At 40.0% G+C, this 8,002-nt stretch overlaps 1 pseudogene; it reads right to left on the bottom strand.

The window, feature by feature from the left end:
• Positions 1-2,774: 2,774 nt before the first annotated feature.
• LOC116865284 lies at positions 2,775-7,332 on the bottom strand (annotated as a pseudogene).
• Between the last annotated feature and the right edge of the window lie 670 nt (positions 7,333-8,002).

Here is an 8,002-nt window from a genome sequence, read left to right as displayed (position 1 = left end):
AAATAGACTCAAAATGGATGAAGGACTTCAGTGTGAGAAAGGAACCCATCAAAATCCTTGAGGAGAACACAGGCATCAACTTCTTCGACCTCAATCGCAGCAACTTCTTCCTAGGAACATCGCCAAAGGCAAGGGAAGCAAGGGCAAAAATGAACTATTGGGATTTTATCAAGATCAAAAGCTTTTGCGCAGCAAAGGAAAAAGTCAACAAAACCAAAAGACAACTGACAGAATGGGAAAAGATATTTGCAAAGGACATATCAGATAAAGGGTTAGTATCCAAAATCTATAAAGAACTTAGCAAACTCAACACCCAAAGAACAAATAATCCAATCAAGAAATGGGCAGAAGACTTGAACAGGCATTTCTGCAAAGAAGACATCCAGATGGCCAACAGACACATAAAAAAGTGCTCCACATCACTCGGCATCAGGGAAATACAAATCAAAACTACAATAAGATACCACCTCACACCAGAGAATGGCTAAAATTAACAAGTCAGGAAATGACAGATGTTGGCGAGGATGTGAAGAAAGGGGAACCCTCCTACACTGTTGGTGGGAATGCAAGCTAGTGCAACCACTCTGGAAAACAGTTTGGAGGTTCCTCAAAAAGTTGAAAATAGAGCTACCCTATGATCCAGCAATCACACTACTGGGTATTTACCCTAAAGATACAATGTAGTGATCCAAAGTGCACGTGCACCTGAATGTTTATAGCAGCAATGTCCACAATTGCCAAACTATAGAAAGAACCTAGATGTCCATCAACAGATGAATGGATAAAGAAGAGGTGGTATATATACACAATGGAATACTATGCAGCCATCAAAAGAAATGAAATCTTGCCATTTGCGATGACGCAAATGGAACTAGAGGGTATTATGCTTAGTGAAATAAGTCAATCAGAGAATGACAATTATCATATGATCTCTCTGATATGAGGAAGTTGAGAGGCAATGTGGGGACATTGGGGGGTCGGAAAGGAATAAATGAAACAAGATGGGATCAGGAGAGAGATAAACTATAATCTAACAAAACAAACTGAGGGTTGCTGGGGGGGGAGGGAGAAGGTGGTTGGGTTATGGACATTGGGGAAGGTATGTGCTATGGTGAGTTCTGTGAAGTGTGTAAAACTAGCGATTCACAGACCTGTACCCCTGGGGCTAATAATACATTATATGTTAATAAAAAAATTAAAAATTTTAAAAAAAATAAAAATAAAAAAGAAGACTCCATCTTCTAGAGAAAGCAGAGGTAGAGATTATAGTGACAGATTCTTTTTTTGTGGTTTGCCTTCTTATTTAATCAAAGACTGGTGGATAAACATAAATACAGCACAATTAATTCAGATCATTCTTCGTATTGTATATATACAGGCCAATAAACATAATCAGAAAGAAACCTGCAGTTGGCAATGAAATGCATACAGATTTTCCTTCCCCCACTCAAAAAAATTTAAAAAATGCACAAACTTAGAATTTATCAGCACATACTCTCCTGTGAGAAATGATTCTGACATAAATAATGGATGCAATGAAACCATATGCTAACATATGTAGAACCTTTGGGTTTTTTTTTTTTTTTGCTTTTCTTTTTTTTATTATGTTATGTTACTCACCATACAGTACCTCATTAGTTTTTTATGTAGTGTTCCATGATTCATTATTTTTGTATAACACCCAGTGCTCCATCCAATACATGCTCTCCTTAATACCTGTCACCAGGCTTACCCATCCTCCCGCCCTCCTCCCCTCTAAAACCTTCAGTTTGGGGGCACCTGGGTGGCTCAGTTGCTTAAGCTACTGCCTTTGGCTCAGGTCATGATCCTGGAGTCCTGGGATGGAGTCCCGAATTGTGCTCCCTGCTCAGCAGGGAGTCTACTTCTTCTGACCCTCCCCTCTCTCATGCTCTCTCTCTCTCTCAGATAAATTAAATCTTAAAAAATAATAATAAAATTAAATTTAAAAATTAAATAAAAACTCAGTTTGTTTCCCCCTCTGACTTCCGCCTCTTCATTTTTCCCTTCCTTCTCCTAAGGTCCTCCATGCTATTCTTTATGTTCCGCTCAGAAGTGAAACTGTATGATAATTGACTTTCTCAGCTTGACATATTTTGCTTAGCATAATCTCCTCTGGTCCCATCCATGTTAATGCAAAAGTTGGGTATTCATCCTTTCTGATGTCTGACTAATATTACAGATAAAGTGCTGATATCCAAGATCTATAAAGAACATCTCAAACTCAACACCCAAAAAAAAAAAAAAAAGTCAAGTCAAAAGATGGGCAGAACACATGAATAGACACTTCTCCAAAAAAGACACACACGTGGCTAGCAGATACATGTAGAACCTTTTTTAATGAAAACCCAGAAGCAGCCATAAGGATGACGATACGTTCAGTGACTCATAACTAGTTGTGCCCTGAAGGGGCACCATCAACAGAGATTGTGCTGTGGAAAAAATCTATGTACACACACAACCAGAAAATAAACAGCAAGATCAATGTATGCATGTTTAATACTGGAAAAATCATGGCCTTCCAAAATTTCTCCACATTTCTTATAAAAGCACTCCACACTCAACTAAAATTAAAATGATCTTTAAAGGATAATACTTGTAAAGTTTACTTAAGTCTTTTTAGCCACAGAAACTGCAATGGAAATAAGTGTCAAGAGTCATTTTCAAAACAAAAACACAGATCTATTCTTCTGATGATCTGACGACATGCATGATTAAAATGTCTATGCAAGATACACTGCTCCACATTCCTAATGACCAGGGGGAAAAAACCTTAAGTCAATTTTTAGTTTGCAGATGAACAAAGGATTTTGTATTCCAGCAGGAGTTTAAATCCTCTGGATCTTTTCAGCAACAACTACTGTATGTTCTTTTCTGGTTTTCTCCGCAGCATCAGCTTTGTAAGAGCAACTGTGTACACTGGAGTCACGGTGTACGCCCCACTAAGCATTTCCACACCAGCATTGAAACCCAGTAAGTTGCACTTTCTTCCTACACATGAAACAGTGATTCTATTTTTGTTTTGGTTTCTCAAGAGCCTTGCTTTGCTCTTCAGATGGTCGCTGTGCCGTATCTGACACTGACGCTTGTAGGTCTTCTGTTTCAGGTACTGCTTTGTCCACAGATGCACTGTGGGGGAAGATGCTGCAGATTCTGATAAAGGTGACTGATTTGATACAGCATTTGGCTGCACAGACGCAGACGTGGAGTCTAGCGAAGACTGAGCATCGGGGACACTGCCGTCCGTGCACTGGGATGGGTAAAAATTCAGACAGACTACTGACAGAAGCTGTAGGTGGGCTTATTCTACCATTAGTGCTATTCCATCTTTCAGGATGTCCTTTAGAGCATACTGAACAAATGACCTTTGTACAAGGGTTTCCATAAAATCTGCAGCCAGCAGAACAAAGCAGAGGCACTTGGCTTTGCTTAGTTTCTTGAGCGATGTTCCTCTGTTGCACACCACCAAAACCTCCAGTTTTCTGTTTGCATCCCCTCAGATTAACTTCACTTGAAGCTATCACAGTGACAGCTTCTAGTGCCCATGTCTGAGAGTGAGATCCAAGTTAACCACGCACCATGGAAGTAGTAGTGACATCTCTACCAGAGTGAACCTACAGAGTAATTTGATGATGTTCCTGCCTGCATCATCCATGAGCTACCTAATATTCCTTAATAAGTCCTTTTTCTGATTAAAATACATTCCTGGTACTTTAAACTCTTGTTATTAGTCAGCATTTTGCTGGCTGGTTCCTGACTCAGTCTTCTGCTATCCACGTCCAAGGCAATGAGTCCGGCCAGATACCTCTAAACTCTATCACACTCTGATAAAGAGACTATATCAATTTAATCTTTTCTATAGAAATATACTTCCTTTTCCAAAACCTACTGGATAATACTATATTTATATAGTTGGCCATAAAATATTTTCCCAAAGGCAGGTTGTAAGGGCATTTTAAAAATAAATTTTTATGCCATGGTGTCATAAAATAAGAGCCAGTCTAAAAAAATTACAGGTGGCCCTTGAATAATATGGAGGTTAGGGGCACTAGTCACTCCACATATACCCTGTACAGTCAAAAATCCACATTTAGGGGCGCCTGGGTGGCTCAGTGGGTTAAAGCCTCTGCCTTCGGCTCAGGTCATGATCCCAGAGTCCTGGGATCGAGCCCCGCATCAGGCTCTCTGCTCAGCAGGGAGCCTGCTTCCTCCTCTCTCTCTCTCTCTGCCTGCCTCTCTGCCTACTTGTGATCTCTGTCTGTCAAATAAATAAATAAAATATTTTAAAAAAAAATCCACATTTAACTTTTGACTCCCCGCAAATTTAACTACTAACACCCTCCTGTTAATTAGAAGCCTTGCTAATAACATAAACTGTCAATTAACACACGTTTTGTATGTTATATGTATTATATACTTCATTCTTACAATTAAGTTTAAAAAAATGTTATAAGTAAATCATAAGGAAAAGAAAATACATTACTGTACTTTATAAAATCTGTGTATAAGTGACCCGCACAGTTCAAACCTGTGTTGTTCAAGGATCAGCTGTATTTATATAATTAAAACTTCACTTGTGGGGCACCTGCGTGGCTCAGTCATTAAGCATCTGCCTTCAGCTCAAGTCATGTTCCCAGGGTCCTGGGATCAAGCCCCACATCAGGCTCCCTGCTCAGCGGGAAGTCTGCTTCTCCTTCTCCCACTCCCCCTGCTTGTGCTCCCTCTCTTGCTATGTGTCTCTCTGTGAAATAAATAAATACAACCTTTAAAAAAAACAAAACTTCACTTATGGTGACCATAGCATAATATAAAGACTTGTCAAATCACTTTTATACACCTCTAATCAATGTAACATTGTGTGTCAACTATATTCAGTTTTAAAAAAAAATACCTAATTCAACAATTTCTGGAGAAAACTAAATTCAAAATTGTAGTTACAGTTTATTTAATGACAATGAATGCACCATTAAATGTAGGAAATATAGTCTGACATTAATTTAGAGAAAACTTTATACTCCCCAATAAATAAAAAGTAATGAAAAAAAAAAGGGGGGGGAGGAGAATGAGAAAAAATTAAAAAAAAAAGGGGGAGGGAAATACAGTAGGGATAAAATCAGGGAAAAAGCAAGTTAAAATAACCATAAATTAACAGGTACCTTGAATGAACATAAATTAGACAGACATTTGGCAATAAACATAAGACTCTTGGGAGAAAAAAAAGTAGTGGTATGCACATACTATTAGAGATCATAATCAAGAAAAAGCCTAGAAATGGAGAAAAATAAAAGTTACTTTTAATTTAGGTTGCTGGACCCAATTTCAACCTCTGAAGGAGTGGGGGTCTTTTTGCCACAGAAACAATCAATTCCCAGACATGAGCAGGGGGAGAATTCAACTCAATTCTGACACTGTCTACCCAAAAATAGCATCAGATCCACAGGTTAAGAGATCAGTCCTACAAGACTGCCCTCCCCCACCACATACACACAGGTTGTTACCTGTACTTCTACCTACTGGCTATAAACCACAGATTCCTCTTTGGGTTCAATTAATTTGCTAGAGCAGCTCACAAAAGTTATGGAACCATTACTAGATTACTGGTTTATTATTAAAGCATATAACTCAGGAACAGCCATGTGAAAGAGATGCAGAGGGCAAGGTACAGGAAGGGGTGCAGAGCCCCCACGACCTCTGTAGGCATGCCACTCTCCTAGCACCTCCACAGTTACCAACCCAGAAGCTCTCCCAACCCTGTCCTCTTGGGTTTTTATGGAGGCTTCATTATGTAGGCACGACTGATCAAATCATTGGCCATTGGTGACTGATTCAACCTCCAACCCCTTTTTCCTCCCCTGGATATCAGAGGTAGTGGGGAGGGTATGACTAAAAGTCACAACCCTCTAATCATAACATGAGTTCTCCTGGCTACAAGCCCCCCCACCATCCTTCGGTGAAGTCCAAAAGTCTTCTCACTAACATAACAAAAGACACCTTTAAGGTTCTCATTACACACAAAATTCCAAGGGTTTCAGGAGCTCTGTGCCAAACGCAGGAAAGAAGACCAAATATGTATTTCTTATTATAAACCACAATATCACAACTTTGTATAATTACACACTCATAAATTATGGAAACATTGACATTTTGAGGATAATAACTTACTAAAACAAATTAAAGTTGAAAGAAATCTAAATAAATACCAATACAAATTCTTTTTTGTAATCCAACACAACACTGACATCAAAACCAAGAACAGTATTTGTCTGGCTCGTTCTTCAGCCAACCATCCAAACACCTTGCCGTTTGTATATATTGTTATATTAACAGTTGCCATTGTAATATATTATATTATATTCTCATATATAGACAACAAAGATATAAACATATTTCAGTAACTATAAACAAAAAAATAGAAATACATATTTATTTTTGAGAACATCTCACACACACATCCATACTCCTATATTCCCAGCTGTGGCATCTCACACTGAAGTAGGTCTTCTTCATACTATTGCTCCTTTCCTTTGCCTCTAGAGTTGCTCCCTTCTGTCTACTCCCTGTTCTCAATATCTTGGGATAACTAATATACACTCTCAATCATTCCTCAGTCAGTTTCAGAGGCCTCCAGTGACTCAGGAGCACTTCCGAAAAGGCTCTCCATGTCCTCTAGACAGAATTCTAGTTTTTAGCTTCTAGGCTCTTTCCCTGCCTAAGTGAGAGTATTAACAAAGGTCTGCGGCTTTGCCGCTCTGAGCTGGGACTTCTCTCTTAGCTTGTGCTAACATTGAGTGGATGGGGGAAGAGGCCCTAACTTCCCCTACTTGGGACTCTGAAGAAGTATCAGCCTTGCTTTCTGGAAACCAAAGACAATCTAGAATACTGGAAGAACAGGAGGCTTTATACTATTATAAAAGGTCCAGAAAGAGACCTTCGAGGTAGAGTGGGGCAACTAACCATTGTCTGAGGTGCACTCCTCTTAGCCTCCACCCCTCACAGGTTTTTCTTCTGACTGCTGTGCCACTATCATGGGCAGCTCTCTTTTGAAGTTCAAGCCTAAGTTTGTATGAAGCTTATTGAGGCCCCAGGGTTTGCACTGGCTTCCTACCCCTTCCTTAGCCCCACTTCCTCAGCCCTACTTCCTCAGTGCCCTTCTAATCTTCTTCCTTGCCCCCCCATCAGTTCTCAGTCTTTACTTCTTTTATGGTAACATTCCTCACCCACAGCACAGACACCATCTCACAGCTAGCCACTCACCTTGTTGTACTGGTCTGTGTTGGATTCAGACAGAGGGTTGTGGTCTGCACTTACAGCCATGAATGTCTCTGAAACAGAGCCTCGCCTGCATACACATGTCTGCTTTTCACAGCAAACAAGGCACCCTGAGTGAGGTTGGGAAGGACAGCTTCTCTGGAGGGGTGATGGGCTGATAGGCCTTCAAAAGCTCTCTGTACAGCCTTCCCTTGGTGAACACAAGCCCTCTCCCCCAGCAACCCTAAGGTGCCCTTTTGTCTGGGCCCTTGAGAGTCAGTCATGGTCATGGACAATTGCAAGTTACAAATGAAAATGATCTCCCCATTAACTATTTTAACTTCACAGAATGTTCAAAATACAACCAACTTGATCTTGAGCTCCTGAAGAACAGAGACTATGTGGCTCATAGTTATAATACCAGCACCCAGTACAAAATGTTACAAAAAGATGGTGCTCAATAAATGTTTAAAGTGGCTTGGTTAACTCAACCCACTGACTCTTCTGTTATGACAGCAATTTGTCCACATCCTGGTGAAGAAGATGATCCAACTGAGACATCAGTTACCTCTTCTTTTTGTTTTTTTGCTCATGGCCCCATTTGTTTCAGGAATTTTCTGGTCTTCACTCTTCAGAGTTTTAACTATGGTCTGAGCCCAGACATTGGCATGAGGATCCAAGGAGTCCCAACAATGAAATCGTCTGGAACTGGGCTTCAGTGGCAGCATTTCTTGAG

This window comes from Lontra canadensis, unplaced genomic scaffold (assembly GCF_010015895.1).
Source record: "Lontra canadensis isolate GAN:19392208 unplaced genomic scaffold, GSC_riverotter_1.0 scaffold7, whole genome shotgun sequence".
Classification (NCBI taxonomy): domain Eukaryota; kingdom Metazoa; phylum Chordata; class Mammalia; order Carnivora; family Mustelidae; genus Lontra; species Lontra canadensis.
This window is presented reverse-complemented; position numbering and strand designations above follow the sequence as displayed.